Source organism: Giraffa tippelskirchi, chromosome 7 (genome assembly GCF_054371585.1).
Source record: "Giraffa tippelskirchi isolate mGirTip1 chromosome 7, T2T-mGirTip1v1.2.pri, whole genome shotgun sequence".
NCBI classification, from domain to species: Eukaryota; Metazoa; Chordata; class Mammalia; order Artiodactyla; family Giraffidae; genus Giraffa; species Giraffa tippelskirchi.
In genome coordinates this window covers 64,498,895-64,521,265 of record NC_137281.1, presented here as the reverse complement: position 1 = coordinate 64,521,265, position 22,371 = coordinate 64,498,895, and the positions used below count along the sequence as shown (strand labels likewise).

The 22,371-nt window shown below is 55.0% G+C and overlaps 1 long non-coding RNA gene across 1 annotated transcript; it reads left to right on the top strand.

Annotated features, from left to right (window-relative positions):
- The first annotated feature begins 20,258 nt into the window (after window positions 1–20,258).
- On the top strand, window positions 20,259–22,056 carry LOC145514020 (uncharacterized). Its single transcript, XR_014059816.1, has 2 exons — window positions 20,259–21,153; window positions 21,404–22,056. It is a non-coding gene; the product is annotated as an uncharacterized LOC145514020 (long non-coding RNA).
- The last annotated feature ends 315 nt before the right edge of the window (window positions 22,057–22,371 follow it).

Sequence of the window (22,371 nt, the reverse complement as noted above, 5' to 3'; positions counted from 1 at the left end):
CTGCCTGCCTGGCTCATCCGTGAGCTGTGCCCACCTCCAGGGCAGGACTCCACCTTCTCCTCTCTGTGTACCGTGAATCTGCACACAGTGGGCTTTCAGAACCTTAGGAGACTTGAGCCATTCCCACTGGAGCCAGAACCCTCCCCAGGAAGGAAAACAGCTCTGGAGTCATTTTGGCCCCAGCACTGGTTCCCAAACCCTGGCGGCTCCTACAGCCTCTACGGTGTGAAGAGGGAGGTCCCTTTTGACAGAGCTTTCCGGCTGTCAGATCTAAGCTGTTGTTTCCCTGTCAGCTGTGTCTCTTCCGTTGCAGCCAGGTGGGCCACGCTGCTCCAAAGGAGCTCACAAGCTGAGTTGCAAGGGAGGTATTGAGAGGACAGGGATGGCTACAACGTGCTGCAAACTGAGTGAGGGTCCCCACAATCCTCAGCAAAGGTCTGTGGTGTGCAAGTGGGGAGTAGAGGGCCCCCAAGTTCCAAAGGAAGGGAGGTACTCGGGAGCTAAAGCCCTTGGCTGCTGTGGTAGCAGCTGCACATGGCAGCTCGTCCACAGTGCACTTCGAATGAGGTCATATGAGCGGGACTCTGGAAATGGCTCCGAAATCCAGAGAAAGGGGTCAGGGTATGTGGGAATCCGGCGGGGGTGGGGGGTGGATGAAGGAAGGTGTCCTTCCTCTCTCCAGTGCAATTTGGTTTGGTGAGTCTCAAAGCTACCAGATGGCACTTCCCAAGTCAGGCCCCCGCAGGAATCAGGGTGGGCTGCGTGCCTCGGCCCCTGCCACAGGGACAAGCCACACCACTGGCCTCCCTGAGCTCAAATGGCTGGATCTGGGGGTTCTGTCTGGGTGCACACCTCCTTGCTGTGGCCAAGTTCCCCCCTTCTCTGAGCACCAGCTTCATCCTCTCGAAGGAGGACATCGATTGCTACCTTGGCACGTTACTCTCTTCATCCTGTGAAGACTCATTAGGCTTATCCTACAATTACTAGCTGGCCCGAAGAGATATCTCCTGAATCCAGATTAAGCTGGAGTCTCCCAGGCTCATCTGGCATGTCTTCCCTGAAGTCTGCCAAAACCCACACCCTTGCATTTCCAGGGACTCCCCTTAGCCAGCTGGGCAGAAAACCCAGCATGCTTCAAACAAGCTGACAGACAAGCGGGAGAGGACTCACGGGCAGACGGCCTCCCTCAGGTCTCGGGTGGAGCTCTGGGACCACAGCAGCAACGGGCCATCCCAGCCCCTGGGCTCAGCAGCGCCCTCATTCTCAGGCCGGCGGCTCTGCCCTGAGGGGAGCAGGAAGGTCACCAACTGCCGCAGGCGGACCTCAAGCCCCTCCCACTGCTGGAGCCTGACCTCCCCCGGCCCCACCCCTTCCCCTACCCCAGCAGGACGAGAGCTCGTCTTCCCCTGGCTTCCAACGTGAGGCCCGGCCCTGGGCCCCGATTGGGCACTGCCCCAGTCCGGAGCCAATCACAGTGGCCAGGGAGGTGGAACGCACCGATTGGCCAGGGCCAGGTCATGTGACCATGCTCCCCAGGAAACTCAGATATTACCAAGATTCCCTAACAAAACAATGAACAAAATTATCCAGTAAACGCAAACCGTACTTTTTAATGAGGCCAATGTCACAGAAAAAAAAAAAAAAAGCTTCACAATGAACTGCTCAAGGAAGCTACTAAATAAACTTTCAGAAAAGTTAAGTCGTTTTTTTTTTTTTTTTTTTTAATAGGGTGACGGAGAGCTATACCTTTCCCATCTATGTGAATTTAGGTTTAAACTAGATTTCCCTTGGCTATTATATAAGACAAAAAACCCCACATCACCCCCTTTCACTCCCCCCACCCCCAAAAAGTGTTTTAGTCTATTGAGTTTTTGTGTCCTCAGTTGTGTCTGATTCACGGCAACTCACGAACTCTACACAGCCAGGCTCTTCCGTCCATGGAATTCAGGGCAATTTTTTTCTGTCACAATAAATGCCCACCCTGGGTGATCCAAAGGCAAGGGCTCAGAGGCTCCTGAGAGAATAACTCCTTTCAGCTGAGCACAGAGCTGGCTCCTCACTGGGATGCCTGTGGCCTGGGGCTCCCAGAGGGAACAGCAGCACTCGCCCCACCGTGTGGTCACTGCTGCAAGTGCAGGCTGCTCCTCACTCCCCCTTGACAGTGTCCCTGAGGGCAGAACAGTGTGAATCTACTCAAGGTGGAAATGCAAACTCCGATGCAACCAAACTTCCCACAAGGTCTCCAAAACCACTCAGGAACAGGGAATTGGAAACTGCAGGGCATGACATGAATGGAGATGGAGACTTGACACCTTACACCGAGTTCACTTCCAGTTATCCCTAGACAAAGTTTCCATGAAAACTTGTCACAAATCTAGAAGAACAATGAGCAGAAACCGGACACGTGCTTTGAGTCTTCACACACAAAACTAAAAGGCAGTCCACAAAACAACCCAGAGAATACAGTGGACTTTGCAAAATCAAAGATATCTACCGTGGGAAAGACCTCATTACAAAAGCAAAAGACAGGTCATACATCGCGAGACGAATGAGTGGAAACACAAAGCTTCTCAAGGACGTGTCTCCAAACAGACAAAGAACACCAACACAACAAGCCTGTGAAAACTAGGGAAAGGTCTGAAGGGACGCCAGACTGAGGAAGACACACACAGAGTATCCCGGATGATGTCCAGCACTGAGGGCCTGAAGAAACAACAGTCTAGTTGCACTCCCTCAGGCCTGTGTGACCCTGGATGAGGCCTCTGTTTCCCGGTGGCTCTGAGAGATGGACAGGGAGGAAGGGGAAGAGAAATCACTTGCACTTCTAATACTCACCGCAAAGTCTTCCAATGAGAAGGGAATTATCACCCCCACTGACAATGCCATTCACTGAAGTGATACCCACGAGTCCATCTAACCCAGAAGGGAAGGAAGGACCTGTTCTCACAAAACGGCGAGAGATGGAAGAAAGAAGATCAAGCCCACACCAATCACTGGAAAGAGAAGCTGTGCTCAGGGCTTGAAAGAATTCCTATTGGGAAAATGATGTCACAGCCCCACAAGGCAATCCACAGCTTCGATGCTATTCCTCCCAAAATGCCAATGCATGTTCGCACCGAACAAAGAATTGCAAAAGGGGTTACGGAAACAGAAAAGAGCCTAAATTGTCAATACAATCCGACGAAAAAGCCCCGATACGGACGTCCAAGGTTGTGTGAAAGGAAATTAGACGACCAAACTAGGATCCTCAGGAGAGTATCGGAGAAGGCGATGGCGACCCACTCCAGTACTCTTGCCTGGAAAATGCCCTGGACGGAGGAGCCTGGTAGGCTGCAGGCCATGGGGTCGCGCAGAGTCAGACACGACTGAAGTGACTTAGCCGCAGCGGCAGCAGCAGGACAGTATGCTATTGGGAATACAACAACACACACAGATCCAGATCGATGGAATAAAGTTGAGGGTCCAGAAACAAACCCCGGCATCCAAGGTCAACTCATCTCTGACACAGAAGGGGAGAATATCCAAATGGGAACAAGAAAGCCTCTTCAATCAATGTCCATGGGAAAACCAGACAGCTACATCTGAAGAACGCTATTGGTTTTGATCTCACACCACCTCAATATCGGGGAAAAACCTCACCCTAAAGACTGATGTCATGAGATAGCTAGAAAGAAGCGTAGGTCAAAGGCTCCTTAACATCAGAGTCTCCTTGCCATTTGCTGGGCGGAGGTAGAAATGGGTCTCTTCAAGTAAGGGAAAGAGGGAAACCAAGTACACCAATGGGTTTCCATCCAATGGAACCTCTTCACAACAGAGAAGCTAAGCATTCACAAATGCAAAAGATAGGAAACGGAACATGAGAGACTCCTTGCAAGTGGTGTATCTGAGAAGGGGTTCATATGGAAAGAGACGAAGAATGCACAGCACTCAGATTCCAAGAAACACCACCACCACCCTTGACCCTTCCCCCATGACCAACTCCGACCTAAAGCCTTTCTCTCCCTCTAACCTATCCCTAAAACATAACCCTCATCTAATCATATACATGTGCATTCCTAGCATCCATCCATCCACACACGAGAGAGAAAGAGGAAGACACAGACTGAATCGAGAAAGGAAAAGAGAGGGACACAGCCAGAGAGAGACACGGAACCAAAGAGAGGAAAGGAGTCGATGGTCCAGACTTTTCATCAATCTGTCTCGAAGGTAGAAGCAATGACAGCGCCCATCCACCCCAGAAGGGGGAAACGGACGGAAGGTTTGGAGAGGAAAAGACAAGAACGCAGGGAGCCATTAGAAGCTCAGCCACCCGCAGAAGCCGAGCTGGGACACTTGAACAGAATCTCAATGGAAACAGAGGACCAGAAAGTTGGCTACTCTTTTCTATCAGAGAGGGAGACCTTCGAGTCTTCCTTTCGGTCCTCCAACTTGCATGCGGGGTCTCAAAACAGTCAGGAGGGGGAGTGCCTTTTCCTGGGTACCACGGCGCATCCAGGCCTCGTTCTGCCCCATTCTGTGCTGTGTCAGCCCTGGATGGAGTCTTTCTTTCTGAAGTCTCAGCGCACAAGCTCCACGTGATATCAGCCCCAGGTGGAAAGGCATGGAGCTGCTCGTAGGCCGACAGACCTAGGAAACAGATGGGAGAATGACCCCCACTCTGCAGATGGAGAGACCGGGGAAACCCTGAGGGGCATATGCTTGTCCAGGGCCACACCACTTATGAGAAGAAGGAGCCTGGTCTGAGAGCAGCGGGGTCCTCGGAGCTCAGGCCCTGGCTGCACCCAGGCCTCCCCAGGGCTGTGGGCTGGGCTGTGTGGCTGTCACTGTGCCTGCACATGGCCTAAGGGGGGTGGTCGAGCAGTCAGAAACCCAGAGATTCCCTTGCGAAGTTTTGGGGAAGGGACCTCAGCACGAACCCCAGGAAATGATGTCACCTGCCGGCAACAGAACCCAACAGAACCCGCAACCCGGGTATCCAGGCCTCCAGAGCGGAGAGGAGCCCCCAGCCAGATCACTTGCTGCCAGGATGTTCTGCTGTTTGCCCCTGCCCAGAGGCCGGGGCCTCAGGAGAGCTCACAGGCAGTGTGCGTGGGCACCCTGTCGACGTTGGCTCAGGGCACCCCCGAGAGGCCTCTGGCCCTTTGCCCGGAGAAACAGAAAGGTAACACGGGGAGCCCCAGGCGGGGCCGGGCCACCTCTCCCATGCCACCCGGAAACACCGGGTCCTTTGCCTGTGTGTGTGGATGCGGGTTTCTCGGGGTGTGTCTCCCTCAAGGAAGCCCAGGCGGATGTGGGGTCAGAAGCCTGCGGACAAGTTGTGTCCACACCCCAGGGGAGAGCAGGCTGGGTGGGATGGGGAGAGTGCGGGCAGCGCCGGCCGCCCAGGCTGACCTCACACCCTCAGGTGGGTCTCTTTCCTCCCGGGTGGGGATCTGAGCAGACACACGTCTCTGACCCTTCTGGGAAGAGAAGTTCGAGCAGGCAGAAGCAGCGGCTCCACTGGCCAGGCCCAGCTCGGAAAACTCCCAGCACGGCTGGCTGACGGTCACTGTCGTTGCAGAGCTTCCCACGTGATGAGGCCGAGGACGGGGACACCCCGTCCACCTCCCGGAGGGAGGGGTCGGATCACCACCCCCCCGCCCGTGAGGCCCAGTGCAGGCTCCAGGTGAGCGTGCCCACGGAGGCATCAGCCCCACCGGGGGCGAAGCAGAGGCGGGGAAGGCCTGCTGCCGAGACACCGCCCAGGATACACCCGGCGGCCCAGTCTGAGGCTGCCACGGAGCTCAGCACACCCGGCTCCGACCCAGAGTCCCGAGAACCCCGGCCTCTGAGGCAGCAGGAGGACCTGGAGCCCAGCACGCCAGAGCACAGAGGTGAGGACGCTGGGGCTGGTGCACGGGAGTGTGTGGGGAGGGGGTGCTGAGCTACACACGGACGAGTCCCCGAAAGATGCTGCTGGGCCTGCAGCAAGCGCTGGCCTCACACCCCCACCCCCATCTTGCACACTTCAGTCCCAAAAGACATCCGACCCTGGGTATTCTTTGGGAATCTCTTGGAAGCTTTCTGTCCCGGGATACGCACATGCCAAGGCTGGCCTGTGGGCAAACTTTGCTTCTCCCCCAGCTCTAGCACTGGCCTCCAACTGGAACCAGGCTCTACTTCCCAGACCTGTCCCTACAGAGGTGGTGGCTCCAGGTGCAGGACCCAGGGATCCACCGAGGCCAGATGGAGAACCGAGACTTGCCCTCGCAGAGACACCAGGCCAGCTGGGTACTGGCCAGCACACCGGGCAGATCGGATCTCCGTGCCTGCAGGGCCCCCAGCCCCAGGCACTGATGTCCCACCCCCTCAGCCAGAACCTCCACCTCCACGTGCACCTGTACCTGCTCGGGCTTTGGCAGGAGAACCCGAGGCAGAGGAGGAGTCACCGCCTCGGCAGGGAGAGCCTGCCCTGGCTCCCGCGCAACACCCAGACGCCGACGATGACTCACTCGCCCCTGCAGGAAGAACGAGCCCCCGCTCTGGGCAGAGACCCAGAGCCCTTGCCGGAAACACCACGTCCAGGGGAGCGGTCGGCTCTGCAGCCTCCATCCCTGTCTGCTCACCGTGGACGCCGGCAACTCGGTCTGCCCCCAGGGGACATGGAGTTCCTTTCCCCTGAACTGCTTTGCATTTGGTTTGTTTCCACCTTTCTGGTGATGTTTTATTTTGCGTATGGTTTCCTGTATTTCTCTTGGTTAAGTTGGGATTAGTAAACTTTTTCATCATTGTTGCAATTTGGGAACACTGTTGTGTAACTCTGGTGATACTGTGTTACCATCCCAATTTGTAGTTTCAGACCCGTTCGATCTTTATGCCCCACCCCCCAACAAAGCCTGGATTCAAGGCAAGCACGCCCTGTTCATCCCTCCCCCCGATCCTGAACACAATTTCATCTTTTCTTTCTGCATTCCTTCCTATATTCTTGGTGTCCCCAATCAATGACTCTCAGTGAAATGACTGAAGGAGTTTTTTTCGGACTCTCCACCTACTGTAAGACTCCATTGGAGAGTTCTCATTTGTATGTCATTTGAACTAGCCTTTGATAGCTGAAAGGACGGTGTACGTCCTTTCAAGATATCATGTGCCAAACGAAGCCCTTTTGGCAAATGCCATCATTATCTCCAGGCAGGCATTGCTGTTTGAAGGGTGACATCTCAGCCAGAAGGCAGAGGCTGAGCTCCTCTTGTTGCACCAGCTCCCAAAAGAAGCCAAGAAAGGGAGCTGGAACAACAAACCACCCCAACGCCCAGGAAAGCGTTCTTCACGACAGAAGGCTAGAAAATGACCCAACAACCTTGTGGCCCAGAACCCCTCTAAAAAATCACTGTTCCATAAAAAAGAGAAACACATGGGAAGTTCCAAGGAGAGGCAATGCCCATGGCCAGTGTACTTTAGAGACGGCCTGACCGCTCCGGGGAAGACACGCACCGACGGAACCCCTTGGGAAACAGCAGTGATAGTCCTCACCGTCGTAAGGGTTTCCTCTGGGGACAACCTGCCCTGGGCACCACATGAGGGAGCAGACCGGCTTCTCTTCCTCTGCCCCCACACCATTCACTCATGAAGGCAGCTCAGGTGTTCTCATGCCCTGCCTGCCTGCCTGCCTGCCTGGCTCATCCGTGAGCTGTGCCCACCTCCAGGGCAGGACTCCACCTTCTCCTCTCTGTGTACCGTGAATCTGCACACAGTGGGCTTTCAGAACCTTAGGAGACTTGAGCCATTCCCACTGGAGCCAGAACCCTCCCCAGGAAGGAAAACAGCTGTGGAGTCATTTTGGCCCCAGCACTGGTTCCCAAACCCTGGCGGCTCCTACAGCCTCTACGGTGTGAAGAGGGAGGTCCCTTTTGACAGAGCTTTCCGGCTGTCAGATCTAAGCTGTTGTTTCCCTGTCAGCTGTGTCTCTTCCGTTGCAGCCAGGTGGGCCACGCTGCTCCAAAGGAGCTCACAAGCTGAGTTGCAAGGGAGGTATTGAGAGGACAGGGATGGCTACAACGTGCTGCAAACTGAGTGAGGGTCCCCACAATCCTCAGCAAAGGTCTGTGGTGTGCAAGTGGGGAGTAGAGGGCCCCCAAGTTCCAAAGGAAGGGAGGTACTCGGGAGCTAAAGCCCTTGGCTGCTGTGGTAGCAGCTGCAGATGGCAGCTCGTCCACAGTGCACTTCGAATGAGGTCATATGAGCGGGACTCTGGAAATGGCTCCGAAATCCAGAGAAAGGGGTCAGGGTATGTGGGAATCCGGCGGGGGTGGGGGGTGGATGAAGGAAGGTGTCCTTCCTCTCTCCAGTGCAATTTGGTTTGGTGAGTCTCAAAGCTACCAGATGGCACTTCCCAAGTCAGGCCCCCGCAGGAATCAGGGTGGGCTGCGTGCCTCGGCCCCTGCCACAGGGACAAGCCACACCAGTGGCCTCCCTGAGCTCAAATGGCCGGATCTGGGGGTTCTGTCTGGGTGCACACCTCCTTGCTGTGGCCAAGTTCCCCCCTTCTCTGAGCACCAGCTTCATCCTCTCGAAGGAGGACATCGATTGCTACCTTGGCACGTTACTCTCTTCATCCTGTGAAGACTCATTAGGCTTATCCTACAATTACTAGCTGGCCCGAAGAGATATCTCCTGAATCCAGATTAAGCTGGAGTCTCCCAGGCTCATCTGGCATGTCTTCCCTGAAGTCTGCCAAAACCCACACCCTTGCATTTCCAGGGACTCCCCTTAGCCAGCTGGGCAGAAAACCCAGCATGCTTCAAACAAGCTGACAGACAAGCGGGAGAGGACTCACGGGCAGACGGCCTCCCTCAGGTCTCGGGTGGAGCTCTGGGACCACAGCAGCAACGGGCCATCCCAGCCCCTGGGCTCAGCAGCGCCCTCATTCTCAGGCCGGCGGCTCTGCCCTGAGGGGAGCAGGAAGGTCACCAACTGCCGCAGGCGGACCTCAAGCCCCTCCCACTGCTGGAGCCTGACCTCCCCCGGCCCCACCCCTTCCCCTACCCCAGCAGGACGAGAGCTCGTCTTCCCCTGGCTTCCAACGTGAGGCCCGGCCCTGGGCCCCGATTGGGCACTGCCCCAGTCCGGAGCCAATCACAGTGGCCAGGGAGGTGGAACGCACCGATTGGCCAGGGCCAGGTCATGTGACCATGCTCCCCAGGAAACTCAGATATTACCAAGATTCCCTAACAAACCAATGAACAAAATTATCCAGTAAACGCAAACCGTACTTTTTAATGAGGCCAATGTCACAGAAAAAAAAAAAAATGCTTCACAATGAACTGCTCAAGGAAGCTACTAAATAAACTTTCAGAAAAGTTAAGTCGTTTTTTTTTTTTTTTTTTTAATAGGGTGACGGAGAGCTATACCTTTCCCATCTATGTGAATTTAGGTTTAAACTAGATTTCCCTTGGCTATTATATAAGACAAAAAACCCCACATCACCCCCTTTCACTCCCCCCACCCCCAAAAAGTGTTTTAGTCTATTGAGTTTTTGTGTCCTCAGTTGTGTCTGATTCACGGCAACTCACGAACTCTACACAGCCAGGCTCTTCCGTCCATGGAATTCAGGGCAATTTTTTTCTGTCACAATAAATGCCCACCCTGGGTGATCCAAAGGCAAGGGCTCAGAGGCTCCTGAGAGAATAACTCCTTTCAGCTGAGCACAGAGCTGGCTCCTCACTGGGATGCCTGTGGCCTGGGGCTCCCAGAGGGAACAGCAGCACTCGCCCCACCGTGTGGTCACTGCTGCAAGTGCAGGCTGCTCCTCACTCCCCCTTGACAGTGTCCCTGAGGGCAGAACAGTGTGAATCTACTCAAGGTGGAAATGCAAACTCCGATGCAACCAAACTTCCCACAAGGTCTCCAAAACCACTCAGGAACAGGGAATTGGAAACTGCAGGGCATGACATGAATGGAGATGGAGACTTGACACCTTACACCGAGTTCACTTCCAGTTATCCCTAGACAAAGTTTCCATGAAAACTTGTCACAAATCTAGAAGAACAATGAGCAGAAACCGGACACGTGCTTTGAGTCTTCACACACAAAACTAAAAGGCAGTCCACAAAACAACCCAGAGAATACAGTGGACTTTGCAAAATCAAAGATATCTACCGTGGGAAAGACCTCATTACAAAAGCAAAAGACAGGTCATACATCGCGAGACGAATGAGTGGAAACACAAAGCTTCTCAAGGACGTGTCTCCAAACAGACAAAGAACACCAACACAACAAGCCTGTGAAAACTAGGGAAAGGTCTGAAGGGACGCCAGACTGAGGAAGACACACACAGAGTATCCCGGATGATGTCCAGCACTGAGGGCCTGAAGAAACAACAGTCTAGTTGCACTCCCTCAGGCCTGTGTGACCCTGGATGAGGCCTCTGTTTCCCGGTGGCTCTGAGAGATGGACAGGGAGGAAGGGGAAGAGAAATCACTTGCACTTCTAATACTCACCGCAAAGTCTTCCAATGAGAAGGGAATTATCACCCCCACTGACAATGCCATTCACTGAAGTGATACCCACGAGTCCATCTAACCCAGAAGGGAAGGAAGGACCTGTTCTCACAAAACGGCGAGAGATGGAAGAAAGAAGATCAAGCCCACACCAATCACTGGAAAGAGAAGCTGTGCTCAGGGCTTGAAAGAATTCCTATTGGGAAAATGATGTCACAGCCCCACAAGGCAATCCACAGCTTCGATGCTATTCCTCCCAAAATGCCAATGCATGTTCGCACCGAACAAAGAATTGCAAAAGGGGTTACGGAAACAGAAAAGAGCCTAAATTGTCAATACAATCCGACGAAAAAGCCCCGATACGGACGTCCAAGGTTGTGTGAAAGGAAATTAGACGACCAAACTAGGATCCTCAGGAGAGTATCGGAGAAGGCGATGGCGACCCACTCCAGTACTCTTGCCTGGAAAATGCCCTGGACGGAGGAGCCTGGTAGGCTGCAGGCCATGGGGTCGCGCAGAGTCAGACACGACTGAAGTGACTTAGCCGCAGCGGCAGCAGCAGGACAGTATGCTATTGGGAATACAACAACACACACAGATCCAGATCGATGGAATAAAGTTGAGGGTCCAGAAACAAACCCCGGCATCCAAGGTCAACTCATCTCTGACACAGAAGGGGAGAATATCCAAATGGGAACAAGAAAGCCTCTTCAATCAATGTCCATGGGAAAACCAGACAGCTACATCTGAAGAACGCTATTGGTTTTGATCTCACACCACCTCAATATCGGGGAAAAACCTCACCCTAAAGACTGATGTCATGAGATAGCTAGAAAGAAGCGTAGGTCAAAGGCTCCTTAACATCAGAGTCTCCTTGCCATTTGCTGGGCGGAGGTAGAAATGGGTCTCTTCAAGTAAGGGAAAGAGGGAAACCAAGTACACCAATGGGTTTCCATCCAATGGAACCTCTTCACAACAGAGAAGCTAAGCATTCACAAATGCAAAAGATAGGAAACGGAACATGAGAGACTCCTTGCAAGTGGTGTATCTGAGAAGGGGTTCATATGGAAAGAGACGAAGAATGCACAGCACTCAGATTCCAAGAAACACCACCACCACCCTTGACCCTTCCCCCATGACCAACTCCGACCTAAAGCCTTTCTCTCCCTCTAACCTATCCCTAAAACATAACCCTCATCTAATCATATACATGTGCATTCCTAGCATCCATCCATCCACACACGAGAGAGAAAGAGGAAGACACAGACTGAATCGAGAAAGGAAAAGAGAGGGACACAGCCAGAGAGAGACACGGAACCAAAGAGAGGAAAGGAGTCGATGGTCCAGACTTTTCATCAATCTGTCTCGAAGGTAGAAGCAATGACAGCGCCCATCCACCCCAGAAGGGGGAAACGGACGGAAGGTTTGGAGAGGAAAAGACAAGAACGCAGGGAGCCATTAGAAGCTCAGCCACCCGCAGAAGCCGAGCTGGGACACTTGAACAGAATCTCAATGGAAACAGAGGACCAGAAAGTTGGCTACTCTTTTCTATCAGAGAGGGAGACCTTCGAGTCTTCCTTTCGGTCCTCCAACTTGCATGCGGGGTCTCAAAACAGTCAGGAGGGGGAGTGCCTTTTCCTGGGTACCACGGCGCATCCAGGCCTCGTTCTGCCCCATTCTGTGCTGTGTCAGCCCTGGATGGAGTCTTTCTTTCTGAAGTCTCAGCGCACAAGCTCCACGTGATATCAGCCCCAGGTGGAAAGGCATGGAGCTGCTCGTAGGCCGACAGACCTAGGAAACAGATGGGAGAATGACCCCCACTCTGCAGATGGAGAGACCGGGGAAACCCTGAGGGGCATATGCTTGTCCAGGGCCACACCACTTATGAGAAGAAGGAGCCTGGTCTGAGAGCAGCGGGGTCCTCGGAGCTCAGGCCCTGGCTGCACCCAGGCCTCCCCAGGGCTGTGGGCTGGGCTGTGTGGCTGTCACTGTGCCTGCACATGGCCTAAGGGGGGTGGTCGAGCAGTCAGAAACCCAGAGATTCCCTTGCGAAGTTTTGGGGAAGGGACCTCAGCACGAACCCCAGGAAATGATGTCACCTGCCGGCAACAGAACCCAACAGAACCCGCAACCCGGGTATCCAGGCCTCCAGAGCGGAGAGGAGCCCCCAGCCAGATCACTTGCTGCCAGGATGTTCTGCTGTTTGCCCCTGCCCAGAGGCCGGGGCCTCAGGAGAGCTCACAGGCAGTGTGCGTGGGCACCCTGTCGACGTTGGCTCAGGGCACCCCCGAGAGGCCTCTGGCCCTTTGCCCGGAGAAACAGAAAGGTAACACGGGGAGCCCCAGGCGGGGCCGGGCCACCTCTCCCATGCCACCCGGAAACACCGGGTCCTTTGCCTGTGTGTGTGGATGCGGGTTTCTCGGGGTGTGTCTCCCTCAAGGAAGCCCAGGCGGATGTGGGGTCAGAAGCCTGCGGACAAGTTGTGTCCACACCCCAGGGGAGAGCAGGCTGGGTGGGATGGGGAGAGTGCGGGCAGCGCCGGCCGCCCAGGCTGACCTCACACCCTCAGGTGGGTCTCTTTCCTCCCGGGTGGGGATCTGAGCAGACACACGTCTCTGACCCTTCTGGGAAGAGAAGTTCGAGCAGGCAGAAGCAGCGGCTCCACTGGCCAGGCCCAGCTCGGAAAACTCCCAGCACGGCTGGCTGACGGTCACTGTCGTTGCAGAGCTTCCCACGTGATGAGGCCGAGGACGGGGACACCCCGTCCACCTCCCGGAGGGAGGGGTCGGATCACCACCCCCCCGCCCGTGAGGCCCAGTGCAGGCTCCAGGTGAGCGTGCCCACGGAGGCATCAGCCCCACCGGGGGCGAAGCAGAGGCGGGGAAGGCCTGCTGCCGAGACACCGCCCAGGATACACCCGGCGGCCCAGTCTGAGGCTGCCACGGAGCTCAGCACACCCGGCTCCGACCCAGAGTCCCGAGAACCCCGGCCTCTGAGGCAGCAGGAGGACCTGGAGCCCAGCACGCCAGAGCACAGAGGTGAGGACGCTGGGGCTGGTGCACGGGAGTGTGTGGGGAGGGGGTGCTGAGCTACACACGGACGAGTCCCCGAAAGATGCTGCTGGGCCTGCAGCAAGCGCTGGCCTCACACCCCCACCCCCATCTTGCACACTTCAGTCCCAAAAGACATCCGACCCTGGGTATTCTTTGGGAATCTCTTGGAAGCTTTCTGTCCCGGGATACGCACATGCCAAGGCTGGCCTGTGGGCAAACTTTGCTTCTCCCCCAGCTCTAGCACTGGCCTCCAACTGGAACCAGGCTCTACTTCCCAGACCTGTCCCTACAGAGGTGGTGGCTCCAGGTGCAGGACCCAGGGATCCACCGAGGCCAGATGGAGAACCGAGACTTGCCCTCGCAGAGACACCAGGCCAGCTGGGTACTGGCCAGCACACCGGGCAGATCGGATCTCCGTGCCTGCAGGGCCCCCAGCCCCAGGCACTGATGTCCCACCCCCTCAGCCAGAACCTCCACCTCCACGTGCACCTGTACCTGCTCGGGCTTTGGCAGGAGAACCCGAGGCAGAGGAGGAGTCACCGCCTCGGCAGGGAGAGCCTGCCCTGGCTCCCGCGCAACACCCAGACGCCGACGATGACTCACTCGCCCCTGCAGGAAGAACGAGCCCCCGCTCTGGGCAGAGACCCAGAGCCCTTGCCGGAAACACCACGTCCAGGGGAGCGGTCGGCTCTGCAGCCTCCATCCCTGTCTGCTCACCGTGGACGCCGGCAACTCGGTCTGCCCCCAGGGGACATGGAGTTCCTTTCCCCTGAACTGCTTTGCATTTGGTTTGTTTCCACCTTTCTGGTGATGTTTTATTTTGTGTATGGTTTCCTGTATTTCTCTTGGTTAAGTTGGGATTAGTAAACTTTTTCATCATTGTTGCAATTTGGGAACACTGTTGTGTAACTCTGGTGATACTGTGTTACCATCCCAATTTGTAGTTTCAGACCCGTTCGATCTTTATGCCCCACCCCCCAACAAAGCCTGGATTCAAGGCAAGCACGCCCTGTTCATCCCTCCCCCCGATCCTGAACACAATTTCATCTTTTCTTTCTGCATTCCTTCCTATATTCTTGGTGTCCCCAATCAATGACTCTCAGTGAAATGACTGAAGGAGTTTTTTTTCGGACTCTCCACCTACTGTAAGACTCCATTGGAGAGTTCTCATTTGTATGTCATTTGAACTAGCCTTTGATAGCTGAAAGGACGGTGTACGTCCTTTCAAGATATCATGTGCCAAACGAAGCCCTTTTGGCAAATGCCATCATTATCTCCAGGCAGGCATTGCTGTTTGAAGGGTGACATCTCAGCCAGAAGGCAGAGGCTGAGCTCCTCTTGTTGCACCAGCTCCCAAAAGAAGCCAAGAAAGGGAGCTGGAACAACAAACCACCCCAACGCCCAGGAAAGCGTTCTTCACGACAGAAGGCTAGAAAATGACCCAACAACCTTGTGGCCCAGAACCCCTCTAAAAAATCACTGTTCCATAAAAAAGAGAAACACATGGGAAGTTCCAAGGAGAGGCAATGCCCATGGCCAGTGTACTTTAGAGACGGCCTGACCGCTCCGGGGAAGACACGCACCGACGGAACCCCTTGGGAAACAGCAGTGATAGTCCTCACCGTCGTAAGGGTTTCCTCTGGGGACAACCTGCCCTGGGCACCACATGAGGGAGCAGACCGGCTTCTCTTCCTCTGCCCCCACACCATTCACTCATGAAGGCAGCTCAGGTGTTCTCATGCCCTGCCTGCCTGCCTGCCTGCCTGGCTCATCCGTGAGCTGTGCCCACCTCCAGGGCAGGACTCCACCTTCTCCTCTCTGTGTACCGTGAATCTGCACACAGTGGGCTTTCAGAACCTTAGGAGACTTGAGCCATTCCCACTGGAGCCAGAACCCTCCCCAGGAAGGAAAACAGCTGTGGAGTCATTTTGGCCCCAGCACTGGTTCCCAAACCCTGGCGGCTCCTACAGCCTCTACGGTGTGAAGAGGGAGGTCCCTTTTGACAGAGCTTTCCGGCTGTCAGATCTAAGCTGTTGTTTCCCTGTCAGCTGTGTCTCTTCCGTTGCAGCCAGGTGGGCCACGCTGCTCCAAAGGAGCTCACAAGCTGAGTTGCAAGGGAGGTATTGAGAGGACAGGGATGGCTACAACGTGCTGCAAACTGAGTGAGGGTCCCCACAATCCTCAGCAAAGGTCTGTGGTGTGCAAGTGGGGAGTAGAGGGCCCCCAAGTTCCAAAGGAAGGGAGGTACTCGGGAGCTAAAGCCCTTGGCTGCTGTGGTAGCAGCTGCAGATGGCAGCTCGTCCACAGTGCACTTCGAATGAGGTCATATGAGCGGGACTCTGGAAATGGCTCCGAAATCCAGAGAAAGGGGTCAGGGTATGTGGGAATCCGGCGGGGGTGGGGGGTGGATGAAGGAAGGTGTCCTTCCTCTCTCCAGTGCAATTTGGTTTGGTGAGTCTCAAAGCTACCAGATGGCACTTCCCAAGTCAGGCCCCCGCAGGAATCAGGGTGGGCTGCGTGCCTCGGCCCCTGCCACAGGGACAAGCCACACCAGTGGCCTCCCTGAGCTCAAATGGCCGGATCTGGGGGTTCTGTCTGGGTGCACACCTCCTTGCTGTGGCCAAGTTCCCCCCTTCTCTGAGCACCAGCTTCATCCTCTCGAAGGAGGACATCGATTGCTACCTTGGCACGTTACTCTCTTCATCCTGTGAAGACTCATTAGGCTTATCCTACAATTACTAGCTGGCCCGAAGAGATATCTCCTGAATCCAGATTAAGCTGGAGTCTCCCAGGCTCATCTGGCATGTCTTCCCTGAAGTCTGCCAAAACCCACACCCTTGCATTTCCAGGGACTCCCCTTAGCCAGCTGGGCAGAAAACCCAGCATGCTTCAAACAAGCTGACAGACAAGCGGGAGAGGACTCACGGGCAGACGGCCTCCCTCAGGTCTCGGGTGGAGCTCTGGGACCACAGCAGCAACGGGCCATCCCAGCCCCTGGGCTCAGCAGCGCCCTCATTCTCAGGCCGGCGGCTCTGCCCTGAGGGGAGCAGGAAGGTCACCAACTGCCGCAGGCGGACCTCAAGCCCCTCCCACTGCTGGAGCCTGACCTCCCCCGGCCCCACCCCTTCCCCTACCCCAGCAGGACGAGAGCTCGTCTTCCCCTGGCTTCCAACGTGAGGCCCGGCCCTGGGCCCCGATTGGGCACTGCCCCAGTCCGGAGCCAATCACAGTGGCCAGGGAGGTGGAACGCACCGATTGGCCAGGGCCAGGTCATGTGACCATGCTCCCCAGGAAACTCAGATATTACCAAGATTCCCTAACAAACCAATGAACAAAATTATCCAGTAAACGCAAACCGTACTTTTTAATGAGGCCAATGTCACAGAAAAAAAAAAAAATGCTTCACAATGAACTGCTCAAGGAAGCTACTAAATAAACTTTCAGAAAAGTTAAGTCGTTTTTTTTTTTTTTTTTTAATAGGGTGACGGAGAGCTATACCTTTCCCATCTATGTGAATTTAGGTTTAAACTAGATTTCCCTTGGCTATTATATAAGACAAAAAACCCCACATCACCCCCTTTCACTCCCCCCACCCCCAAAAAGTGTTTTAGTCTATTGAGTTTTTGTGTCCTCAGTTGTGTCTGATTCACGGCAACTCACGAACTCTACACAGCCAGGCTCTTCCGTCCATGGAATTCAGGGCAATTTTTTTCTGTCACAATAAATGCCCACCCTGGGTGATCCAAAGGCAAGGGCTCAGAGGCTCCTGAGAGAATAACTCCTTTCAGCTGAGCACAGAGCTGGCTCCTCACTGGGATGCCTGTGGCCTGGGGCTCCCAGAGGGAACAGCAGCACTCGCCCCACCGTGTGGTCACTGCTGCAAGTGCAGGCTGCTCCTCACTCCCCCTTGACAGTGTCCCTGAGGGCAGAACAGTGTGAATCTACTCAAGGTGGAAATGCAAACTCCGATGCAACCAAACTTCCCACAAGGTCTCCAAAACCACTCAGGAACAGGGAATTGGAAACTGCAGGGCATGACATGAATGGAGATGGAGACTTGACACCTTACACCGAGTTCACTTCCAGTTATCCCTAGACAAAGTTTCCATGAAAACTTGTCACAAATCTAGAAGAACAATGAGCAGAAACCGGACACGTGCTTTGAGTCTTCACACACAAAACTAAAAGGCAGTCCACAAAACAACCCAGAGAATACAGTGGACTTTGCAAAATCAAAGATATCTACCGTGGGAAAGACCTCATTACAAAAGCAAAAGACAGGTCATACATCGCGAGACGAATGAGTGGAAACACAAAGCTTCTCAAGGACGTGTCTCCAAACAGACAAAGAACACCAACACAACAAGCCTGTGAAAACTAGGGAAAGGTCTGAAGGGACGCCAGACTGAGGAAGACACACACAGAGTATCCCGGATGATGTCCAGCACTGAGGGCCTGAAGAAACAACAGTCTAGTTGCACTCCCTCAGGCCTGTGTGACCCTGGATGAGGCCTCTGTTTCCCGGTGGCTCTGAGAGATGGACAGGGAGGAAGGGGAAGAGAAATCACTTGCACTTCTAATACTCACCGCAAAGTCTTCCAATGAGAAGGGAATTATCACCCCCACTGACAATGCCATTCACTGAAGTGATACCCACGAGTCCATCTAACCCAGAAGGGAAGGAAGGACCTGTTCTCACAAAACGGCGAGAGATGGAAGAAAGAAGATCAAGCCCACACCAATCACTGGAAAGAGAAGCTGTGCTCAGGGCTTGAAAGAATTCCTATTGGGAAAATGATGTCACAGCCCCACAAGGCAATCCACAGCTTCGATGCTATTCCTCCCAAAATGCCAATGCATGTTCGCACCGAACAAAGAATTGCAAAAGGGGTTACGGAAACAGAAAAGAGCCTAAATTGTCAATACAATCCGACGAAAAAGCCCCGATACGGACGTCCAAGGTTGTGTGAAAGGAAATTAGACGACCAAACTAGGATCCTCAGGAGAGTATCGGAGAAGGCGATGGCGACCCACTCCAGTACTCTTGCCTGGAAAATGCCCTGGACGGAGGAGCCTGGTAGGCTGCAGGCCATGGGGTCGCGCAGAGTCAGACACGACTGAAGTGACTTAGCCGCAGCGGCAGCAGCAGGACAGTATGCTATTGGGAATACAACAACACACACAGATCCAGATCGATGGAATAAAGTTGAGGGTCCAGAAACAAACCCCGGCATCCAAGGTCAACTCATCTCTGACACAGAAGGGGAGAATATCCAAATGGGAACAAGAAAGCCTCTTCAATCAATGTCCATGGGAAAACCAGACAGCTACATCTGAAGAACGCTATTGGTTTTGATCTCACACCACCTCAATATCGGGGAAAAACCTCACCCTAAAGACTGATGTCATGAGATAGCTAGAAAGAAGCGTAGGTCAAAGGCTCCTTAACATCAGAGTCTCCTTGCCATTTGCTGGGCGGAGGTAGAAATGGGTCTCTTCAAGTAAGGGAAAGAGGGAAACCAAGTACACCAATGGGTTTCCATCCAATGGAACCTCTTCACAACAGAGAAGCTAAGCATTCACAAATGCAAAAGATAGGAAACGGAACATGAGAGACTCCTTGCAAGTGGTGTATCTGAGAAGGGGTTCATATGGAAAGAGACGAAGAATGCACAGCACTCAGATTCCAAGAAACACCACCACCACCCTTGACCCTTCCCCCATGACCAACTCCGACCTAAAGCCTTTCTCTCCCTCTAACCTATCCCTAAAACATAACCCTCATCTAATCATATACATGTGCATTCCTAGCATCCATCCATCCACACACGAGAGAGAAAGAGGAAGACACAGACTGAATCGAGAAAGGAAAAGAGAGGGACACAGCCAGAGAGAGACACGGAACCAAAGAGAGGAAAGGAGTCGATGGTCCAGACTTTTCATCAATCTGTCTCGAAGGTAGAAGCAATGACAGCGCCCATCCACCCCAGAAGGGGGAAACGGACGGAAGGTTTGGAGAGGAAAAGACAAGAACGCAGGGAGCCATTAGAAGCTCAGCCACCCGCAGAAGCCGAGCTGGGACACTTGAACAGAATCTCAATGGAAACAGAGGACCAGAAAGTTGGCTACTCTTTTCTATCAGAGAGGGAGACCTTCGAGTCTTCCTTTCGGTCCTCCAACTTGCATGCGGGGTCTCAAAACAGTCAGGAGGGGGAGTGCCTTTTCCTGGGTACCACGGCGCATCCAGGCCTCGTTCTGCCCCATTCTGTGCTGTGTCAGCCCTGGATGGAGTCTTTCTTTCTGAAGTCTCAGCGCACAAGCTCCACGTGATATCAGCCCCAGGTGGAAAGGCATGGAGCTGCTCGTAGGCCGACAGACCTAGGAAACAGATGGGAGAATGACCCCCACTCTGCAGATGGAGAGACCGGGGAAACCCTGAGGGGCATATGCTTGTCCAGGGCCACACCACTTATGAGAAGAAGGAGCCTGGTCTGAGAGCAGCGGGGTCCTCGGAGCTCAGGCCCTGGCTGCACCCAGGCCTCCCCAGGGCTGTGGGCTGGGCTGTGTGGCTGTCACTGTGCCTGCACATGGCCTAAGGGGGGTGGTCGAGCAGTCAGAAACCCAGAGATTCCCTTGCGAAGTTTTGGGGAAGGGACCTCAGCACGAACCCCAGGAAATGATGTCACCTGCCGGCAACAGAACCCAACAGAACCCGCAACCCGGGTATCCAGGCCTCCAGAGCGGAGAGGAGCCCCCAGCCAGATCACTTGCTGCCAGGATGTTCTGCTGTTTGCCCCTGCCCAGAGGCCGGGGCCTCAGGAGAGCTCACAGGCAGTGTGCGTGGGCACCCTGTCGACGTTGGCTCAGGGCACCCCCGAGAGGCCTCTGGCCCTTTGCCCGGAGAAACAGAAAGGTAACACGGGGAGCCCCAGGCGGGGCCGGGCCACCTCTCCCATGCCACCCGGAAACACCGGGTCCTTTGCCTGTGTGTGTGGATGCGGGTTTCTCGGGGTGTGTCTCCCTCAAGGAAGCCCAGGCGGATGTGGGGTCAGAAGCCTGCGGACAAGTTGTGTCCACACCCCAGGGGAGAGCAGGCTGGGTGGGATGGGGAGAGTGCGGGCAGCGCCGGCCGCCCAGGCTGACCTCACACCCTCAGGTGGGTCTCTTTCCTCCCGGGTGGGGATCTGAGCAGACACACGTCTCTGACCCTTCTGGGAAGAGAAGTTCGAGCAGGCAGAAGCAGCGGCTCCACTGGCCAGGCCCAGCTCGGAAAACTCCCAGCACGGCTGGCTGACGGTCACTGTCGTTGCAGAGCTTCCCACGTGATGAGGCCGAGGACGGGGACACCCCGTCCACCTCCCGGAGGGAGGGGTCGGAGCACCACCCCCCCGCCCGTGAGGCCCAGTGCAGGCTCCAGGTGAGCGTGCCCACGGAGGCATCAGCCCCACCGGGGGCGAAGCGGAGGCGGGGAAGGCCTGCTGCCGAGACACCGCCCAGGATACACCCGGCGGCCCAGTCTGAGGCTGCCACGGAGCTCAGCACACCCGGCTCCGACCCAGAGTCCCGAGAACCCCGGCCTCTGAGGCAGCAGGAGGACCTGGAGCCCAGCACGCCAGAGCACAGAGGTGAGGACGCTGGGGCTGGTGCACGGGAGTGTGTGGGGAGGGGGTGCTGAGCTACACACGGACGAGTCCCTGAAAGATGCTGCTGAGCCTGCAGCAAGCGCTGGCCTCACACCCCCACCCCCATCTTGCACACTTCAGTCCCAAAAGACATCCGACCCTGGGTATTCTTTGGGAATCTCTTGGAAGCTTTCTGTCCCGGGATACGCACATGCCAAGGCTGGCCTGTGGGCAAACTTTGCTTCTCCCCCAGCTCTAGCACTGGCCTCCAACTGGAACCAGGCTCTACTTCCCAGACCTGTCCCTACAGAGGTGGTGGCTCCAGGTGCAGGACCCAGGGATCCACCGAGGCCAGATGGAGAACCGAGACTTGCCCTCGCAGAGACACCAGGCCAGCTGGGTACTGGCCAGCACACCGGGCAGATCGGATCTCCGTGCCTGCAGGGCCCCCAGCCCCAGGCACTGATGTCCCACCCCCTCAGCCAGAACCTCCACCTCCACGTGCACCTGTACCTGCTCGGGCTTTGGCAGGAGAACCCGAGGCAGAGGAGGAGTCACCGCCTCGGCAGGGAGAGCCTGCCCTGGCTCCCGCGCAACACCCAGACGCCGACGATGACTCACTCGCCCCTGCAGGAAGAACGAGCCCCCGCTCTGGGCAGAGACCCAGAGCCCTTGCCGGAAACACCACGTCCAGGGGAGCGGTCGGCTCTGCAGCCTCCATCCCTGTCTGCTCACCGTGGACGCCGGCAACTCGGTCTGCCCCCAGGGGACATGGAGTTCCTTTCCCCTGAACTGCTTTGCATTTGGTTTGTTTCCACCTTTCTGGTGATGTTTTATTTTGTGTATGGTTTCCTGTATTTCTCTTGGTTAAGTTGGGATTAGTAAACTTTTTCATCATTGTTGCAATTTGGGAACACTGTTGTGTAACTCTGGTGATACTGTGTTACCATCCCAATTTGTAGTTTCAGACCCGTTCGATCTTTATGCCCCACCCCCCAACAAAGCCTGGATTCAAGGCAAGCACGCCCTGTTCATCCCTCCCCCCGATCCTGAACACAATTTCATCTTTTCTTTCTGCATTCCTTCCTATATTCTTGGTGTCCCCAATCAATGACTCTCAGTGAAATGACTGAAGGAGTTTTTTTTCGGACTCTCCACCTACTGTAAGACTCCATTGGAGAGTTCTCATTTGTATGTCATTTGAACTAGCCTTTGATAGCT